Below are 7,295 nucleotides of genomic sequence, written 5' to 3' on the forward strand. Positions count from 1 at the left end.
GGGGGCGGCCCGCGTGAGCGTGCGCACACTCGCCGGGAGTGGGGGCGGCCCGCGTGTGCGTGCGCACACTCGCCGGGAGTGGGGGCGGCCCGCGTGTGCGTGCGCACACTCGCCGGGAGTGGGGGCGGCCCGCGTGAGCGTGCGCACACTCGCCGGGGGGGGGGCGGCCCGCGTGTGCGTGCGCACACTCGCCGGGGGTGGGGTGGCCAGGCCGCCCCCCGGTCTCGGCCGCCTGGCTGTGCTGGGCGCCCCGGTCGCGGCTCCGTCCGCCCCCGCCCCCACCGGGCTGACTGCGGGCGCGCGGACATCCACTTGTTGATTCGCTTGTGGTCGGCCATGTGCAGCGTGCCCGGCCCTGGGCGAGGCACTGGGGATTCAGCAGTGAGCAAAAGTCAGCAAAGCCCCGGGCCTCCTGAAGCTAACGTTCTAGTGACGGGGAAAACAACACTCTAAATTCCTGAATCACACAGTATATTGAAAAGTGATACTTCGTTAGACAAAAATAAAGAAGGGGCTGACTGATACGGGAAGTGAGGTCTGTTTTAAATAGGGTGGTTATGGATATTTTAACCGAGGTGACATTTGAGCAAAGACACACAGGACACGAATCACAAACGTATACCTCTCAAAAGGATATGCAGTACGCCCCAAGTAGATGCATTAGGCAAACATATACACTGTGTACATCAATGTGCCCACACATACGTGCATAAGCCCTTCACATACATGAGAGCCTCCCAGTCCACATGCAATGCATTGTATTTGTACCATATACATATCCGCCACATGCGTATCACCTCTGTGCACGCCCAGATGTGCACCTTGATGGCCATGCCTGCATCTCAGATATCTATCATCACCCCCATTTCCATATATTCTTCAACTCACAAGTACAGAGCCCTGTGTCAGGCTCACATATCACCCTCAAGTATGTGTTTTTTTCTAATCTCATAAGACACTTGTCAATATAGTACACCATACTACATTTATTTTCATGTCTTGTGTCCATTACATGACATATATCACACGCATATACCCAAGCGCATGTCTCACAAGCCTTGGGTAAATGGATGCCTACATCCTACACACCCACAAACACACCTACACGCGCCTCTCTTGCTCATACAAACACATTTCCCACATATTCCCTGTACCTATTTTATACATCCCATTTACACGTACCATGTGCAAATAATAGTAATAACATTTACAGAGTACTTACTATGTGCAGCACAGTCAATAGGTGCCTAATTTGGATTATTTCATCCAATCGTTAAGGAAGCTCTATGCCACGGATACTACCTGTTTAGCCTAGCCGTTCAAAGCTCACACCGTGATCAGAATGCCTGGGCTTGAGTCCTGCCTACCCCACTCTCTCACCTCTGAGAGCTTCAGTTTCTCGGTCTGTAAAGTGGGGGCGATAGGCATCCTTACTTAAAGGTTATTGTGGAAAGTCAGTAAGATACTAATGCATGAGAACCGTATAGTACAATACCAGGCGCATCGTAAGTGCTCAATAAATGTTACCTGGGACTATTATTATCCATTTTGTAGATGAGAAAAATGAGGCTCAGAGAAGTTAAATGACTTGCCTGAGGTCCCACAATCTATAAGTGGAGGAGGCAAGTCTCAAGCACAGGTCTGTGTGACCACACAGTTCAGGCCCTTGAAGGATTCCGTTGCTCATGCTTCCATATTACACAGCAGAGACACCAACACACACACACACGCAGAACACATGCCCTGCAGACTCCATGTGCATGCATCACATAGCTCCCATGGTATACATATGCATCCATTCAACATTTATATAATCGATCTCCATCCACCCAGCCAGGCAGCCATCTAGGTGCTGGGGACACAGCAGTCGGCAAGACAGACTTGATCCCTGCTCTCATGGCCCTTACAGACCGGCACACACAACTGTGAACACACACTACACATCACCCGCATGTCCACGTGCAGATATCCTGTACACAGAGCCCAAGTGTCTAACTTACTCCCATTGACTGACCTCACTGCTAACCCACGTGGACACAGGTCTTACGTCATATACACAGACTCAGTATATCCATACCATGTGTACACATAGACCTATGTACGTGTCATCACACGTGGCCAGTGTATACCCTGCCCTTAACCTATGTCCACGTATTACGCATAACCACCCTGTGTCACTCATGTACCTGTTCCCCTTTCCACTCCATTTGGGCAGGTTGGGAGGCCCAGGTCAGCCCCTCTGGGCCGGTCTTGGGGGGGTGGTGGGTGGAGGTCAGAAAGACAGGGCCTGGACCCCCCATCGCAGGGGAGAGAAGGTGGCCCATGGCTTCACGGCTGGCGGCCAGGAAATTACAGTCGACACCAAACCAAAGCGGCCCCTTAGCGGACCAGGTAATCAGGCCTCTCCCGGATTCAGCCTGACAGCTTAAATGTTCTAATTCCGCTGCCAGGGGCCCAGCTCCCAAACTCCGGCCACGGCCCAAGCCTCGGCCCTCCGTCGTAATTGGACCCACGTTTTCATTACTTTGAGATTAGACAGGTCCCCTCCGTCCGGGCCGTCCGCAGCTGCACGGGAACCATCCCCCAGCACGACTGCATTTACCTGATTATGGAGTTTATTTTATAGCAATTGCTCTGGAGTGCTGGAGGCCCCCTTTGCTCCACCCCCTGCTCCGCAGATCCCGGAGGCCTCTACCAACCCAGGACAAGTAGTTTCTGCCTAATGTACTGAAGCCACCTCCCCCAGGCCCTGCAATCATGGAAGCCCCCACCTCCTGGCTCCCCTGCAAGGACTAGGACCCTTTTCCAAAAACAATCACTTAAGGAATTTGAAGAAAGGGAGGGACGAGCATTCTAAGACTCTTCTCCCGGGGTACAGATAGGAGAGTGACCTTCCTTGTTTCGTATTTTCATTCAACAAACATGTGTCCAATTCCTGAGCTCATGGCAAAGGCATTGATGGGTGAGGACGTTCGTTCATTCAACACTGACTATATGGCAGAAAGGAGCATGCATGTAGCCCCTGGTTCCCAGACATCACAGTCTAGCGGGGAAGCCTGGCAGGTTCCTAGTGCTTGGTTTATGCTCAGGTGAGGGCAGGAGACCTACAGGAGGACAGAGTTAAGAAAGGGGGTTGGGGGGCGCCTGGGTGGCTCAGTCGTTAAGCAGCTGCCTTCGGCTCAGGTCATGATCCCAGGGTCCTGAGATCGAGCCCCGCATCGGGCTCCCTGCTCGGCGGGGAGTCTGCTTCTCCCTCTCCCACTCCCCCTGCTTGTGTTCCCTCTCTCGCTGTCTCCCTCTGTCAAATAAATAAATAAAATCTTAAAAAAAAAGAAAGGGGGTTGGGCTGGGGCGCCTGGCATGCCACTCTTGATCTCAGGATCATGAATTTGAGCCCCATGTTGGGTGTAGGGATGTACTGAAAAATAAATAAACTTTAAAAGGTGGTTGGGTGGGGGGACGGTGTGCGCCTGGCTGGTTCAGTCAGGAGAGCATGTGACTCTCGATCTCGGGTCATGTGTTCATGTCCCACGTTGGGTGTAGAGATTACTTAAATAAATAAACTTTAAAAGGCGGGGGTGAGGATGGAGGCATTTCAAGCAGAAAACACCGTGCAATAGCCTGCAGAGAGAGAGAGAGAGAGAGCCTGGTGTGTGTGAGGAACTGGGAAAAGATAATGAAGTTCAAGTTTGGGGTGTGCAGGGCAGAGGGAAGACTGAGGATGGAGGTCGCCAGAGCCCCGATCATAAAGGGCCTTGCTTAAAATTGCTGGCGCTTCACCCTGAAGACCCAGAGCTGTGGGAGGGCTCTGGAGGGACCCCTCGCATAGCACATAGGAACATTTTAAGTAGTTGCTGTGTGCCAGGCATGGTTCTGAATGCCCCATGCGTAGCAACTCAGCTTATCCACATGTCAGCCCCCCGAGGGAGGGAAATACCCCAGGCCCAAGATCCCTTCCCCACAATACTGAAATCCTAAAAGCTTCAATGACCCAAAGGTTTTACATAGGTTTCTTGTCAAATTGTGTGGTCCCAAAAGTGACTTGAACCAAGCAGAAGCTGTTTTTGTTCATTTCCCTGCCTGGTGTGAATATGCATGTTCTGTTGAAAAAAAAATATGAATTTCATTGTAAGAAATGCCCCAGACCCCACTGGGAGGTGGTGCAGTGCATGGGTTATGTTCTCTATTAGACTTTATTCTCGGAAAAGCTCTGAAACCATCTGACGACACAGGTTTCCCATAAGGACTCCAGGCTTATACTCGAATCCTCATTTCACAGATGAGAAAACTGTACCGAGTGAGGGTGAAGTGATTTGCTCGAGATCACACAGCAAGACGGGGTCAGGCAGTCTGGTTTCAGAGTCTAAGCACAACAGCACACATCCTGTCTTTTCGCTTTTTATGCTCTGAAATGGGGGTCTGAGCCTGCCTGGAGGGACAGCGGGGTCCTGTGCAAGGGAGGGAGAGCGGACGGTGCTCAGCACGCACGTGCTCCGAGTCTGGCCTGGGCCAGCTCTGCTGGCCTCTGACCTGCAGCTGCGCCAGCTTGTGAGCATCGTTAGTCCCATTTCACAGGTAGGGAGCGCAAGGATCAGAAAAGGGAGCCATCTTGGCCAAAGTCCTGCAGCAAGAGAGTCGCAGATGAGGGAAGGGGGCTCGGGGTTGCAGTCCCCAGAAACCTGGCCTTCCCATTCTCCTGAGGACTGCGGGCAAGCAGAAAGCATAAGCTGGGCCAGGTGGGGCCGAGGAAAGGGGCCCCAGTAAAAAGTAGATCCAGTCAGGAGCCCTAGCCCCGGGCTGCCCAGTAGCAGAGACATGGTGCCCTGGTGTCACCCTGGGTGACAGCCCCCACCTCACCTCCACCCCCAGCAGGGCTGCCTCGACCTCACCCCTCCTCTGCCTGTTCTCGGCGTCTGTGCCCAGCCCCACTCGGGGAAGCCTTCCCGGATCCATCTGAGCCAGGCTTCCAGCTTCTTGATATTTGAGGCCTCCGACCATGCCTTCTTCACTCTCCTTCAGTGTTTTAAATATTTACTCACAGGGCCTCACCTGCCCAGGGATTATGGGGTCCTCCCTTTGGAAGAGGACTGACAACCAGCTTTGGAGTCAGACTAGACCAGGGTTCAAATCCTGGCTGGATTTGACCTTGGACAATCATTTTACTTCTCCAGAACTCAATGTTCCCATCTGCAACATGGGAATAATAATAATAGCACCTCTCTTACGGGGTCACTGTGAAGGTGAAATGAGATCGTGTTGGCAAAATGCCTCTGTGCGGGCCCTCTGCTCCTGGCAGCTACTACCAGCTACAAGTATTCCTAGCGGCCTGTGCATGGCTGACATTCAGTAAACTCCTGTCCTCTGGTCGCTCCCTTCCCTGCTACAAGGGATGTTCAACTAAAACAAAAGAACCCAGTCTTGAGCCTGGCCCTGAGCCTGCCAGGTCTCTCTCACCTCATCTCCTTAGACTTCCCTTTGGGATTCTGGATTTTGCCTTTCTACTAAGCCCTCATGGCTCCGTGTTCCCTCACCAAAATTTCTAACCTCCATGCCCTTGCTTGTGCCATTTGGGACACCAGGCATTCCTTCTCCATGCCCCACTTATGCATTCTAAATTCTAATATTCATTCGCTACTCACTGTGACCTTTATTCATTCACAACAAATGCTTTACCGGATATCTACTTCGTGCCCAGCTCTGGACCAGGTACTTTCATGTAACTTAACTCACTCGGTCCTCATGCCAGCCTTGCAAGGGAAGGAGTGTTATCTGCATTTTACAGAGGAGGAAACTGGGCTCAGAGAGGTTATGTCACTTTCCTGAGACGACCCAGCTAGCATGTGGCCAGGACCTGCCAGCCTCTGGAGCCCAGCAATTTCCTCTCTGCCCTGCATGTGCCAAGGCCCAGGGTTGGAAAGCAGTCCTCTGTGCCTGGGTGAGCGAGAGCTGAGTGGGGAAAGGAGAGGAGGTGGCGAGGGGCTGGGGACCAGATTTTGATTGGGCTGGGGGAACAGGTGCTACAGGGAGGATGGGCAGGAGGGGAGCTTCCACGTGGGGATTTGGACCCAGCTCTATGACAGGGGCCTTGTTGGGAGGATCCCAGTCTGCTTGAGGAGTCAATGGCAGTCCTCTTCCACCCTGCCCACCCCCACCTCCCAGCCCCCCTTTCCCAGGCCGGTGTGAGAATAGGTCCGTGATGGCTGCTTTCTTGCTCTCCCTGACCAGGACGGGAAAATGGATGGCCCAATGCCGGTCACTGCAGGAAGGGTTCAGAAGCCAACCCCCAGCACCCCCTCCTCCTTCCAGGGGCCACTGCTCTAAGGGAGGCAGCCCCGTGGTCTCAGGTCTACCAATCCCAGACAGAGGCCAGCTCCGGTAACTCAGGCAGCCGAGAGCGAAGAGCAGCTGTGGCCTGGCAGAGAGAGCCGGCAGTCAGTCACGGACATGAGGAGAGGGACGGGGAGAGCAAGGGGCAGAGAGAGACAGGCGAGGAAGGGACACAGAGACAGACTCAGGGATAGAGACAGGGACGGATAGGGGAGAGAAAAAAAGCACACAGAGCTGCAAACAGAAAGCGGAGCCCAGGGAGGCCGAGAAGCAGCAAAGCAGACCGGTCCTCAGGGGCTGCCTCAGGAGGCTCTGGCGTCAATGCTGGGTAGCTCTTAGCCCCACCTTCCCCTCTCTGGACTCAGTGGTCCCACCAGCAACATGGGAGCAGTACTGTGCGCCCCTGCTTCAGCTCGGATTCCTGGATCTCCGTAACCCCAATCTAGGGAGCTGAGGTCCGTGGTCGGCAGGGGCCTGCGCCTGGGGCCGTGGCAGCCCAGATGTGTCTCCTTCATGCCCAGGGCTGTGGCTGTGGCTCTGTCCACCTCAGGCTTCCGTTGTGTCCATGGTGATGACTGCCACTTGGGCCACATCCCTGATGGGTCCCTGACTACTTGTGCATCCGCATGTCTCTCTCTGGGTCCCTGATCCTCCACTCTCTGTTTACCTGGGGAGCTTTAATAAAGAACCGCCTGAAGGAAATGAGGTTTGGGATGCACAGACCCCTGTCGTGGCAGATCCTCAGGTCTAATGTTCTCACCCTGGTCCTCTCCTCCCACCGCCCACTGTGAAGGGCACAGACATCAGCCCTGGTCTCCTGACCACACACAGCTTACTCCCCACATTACCCTCCAGCCTCGTGCCTGGTATTGAGTCCAGGCCTGGACTACGAACGTCCCCAGGAGCATCTGGAGGACAGACCCAGATGGGAGGCTGGAGGCCACCTCCGGCAAGAAGCTGCAGGAATT

Source organism: Mirounga leonina, unplaced genomic scaffold (genome assembly GCF_011800145.1).
Source record: "Mirounga leonina isolate KUSES-001 unplaced genomic scaffold, KU_Mleo_1.0 Mir_170, whole genome shotgun sequence".
Lineage (NCBI taxonomy): Eukaryota > Metazoa > Chordata > Mammalia > Carnivora > Phocidae > Mirounga > Mirounga leonina.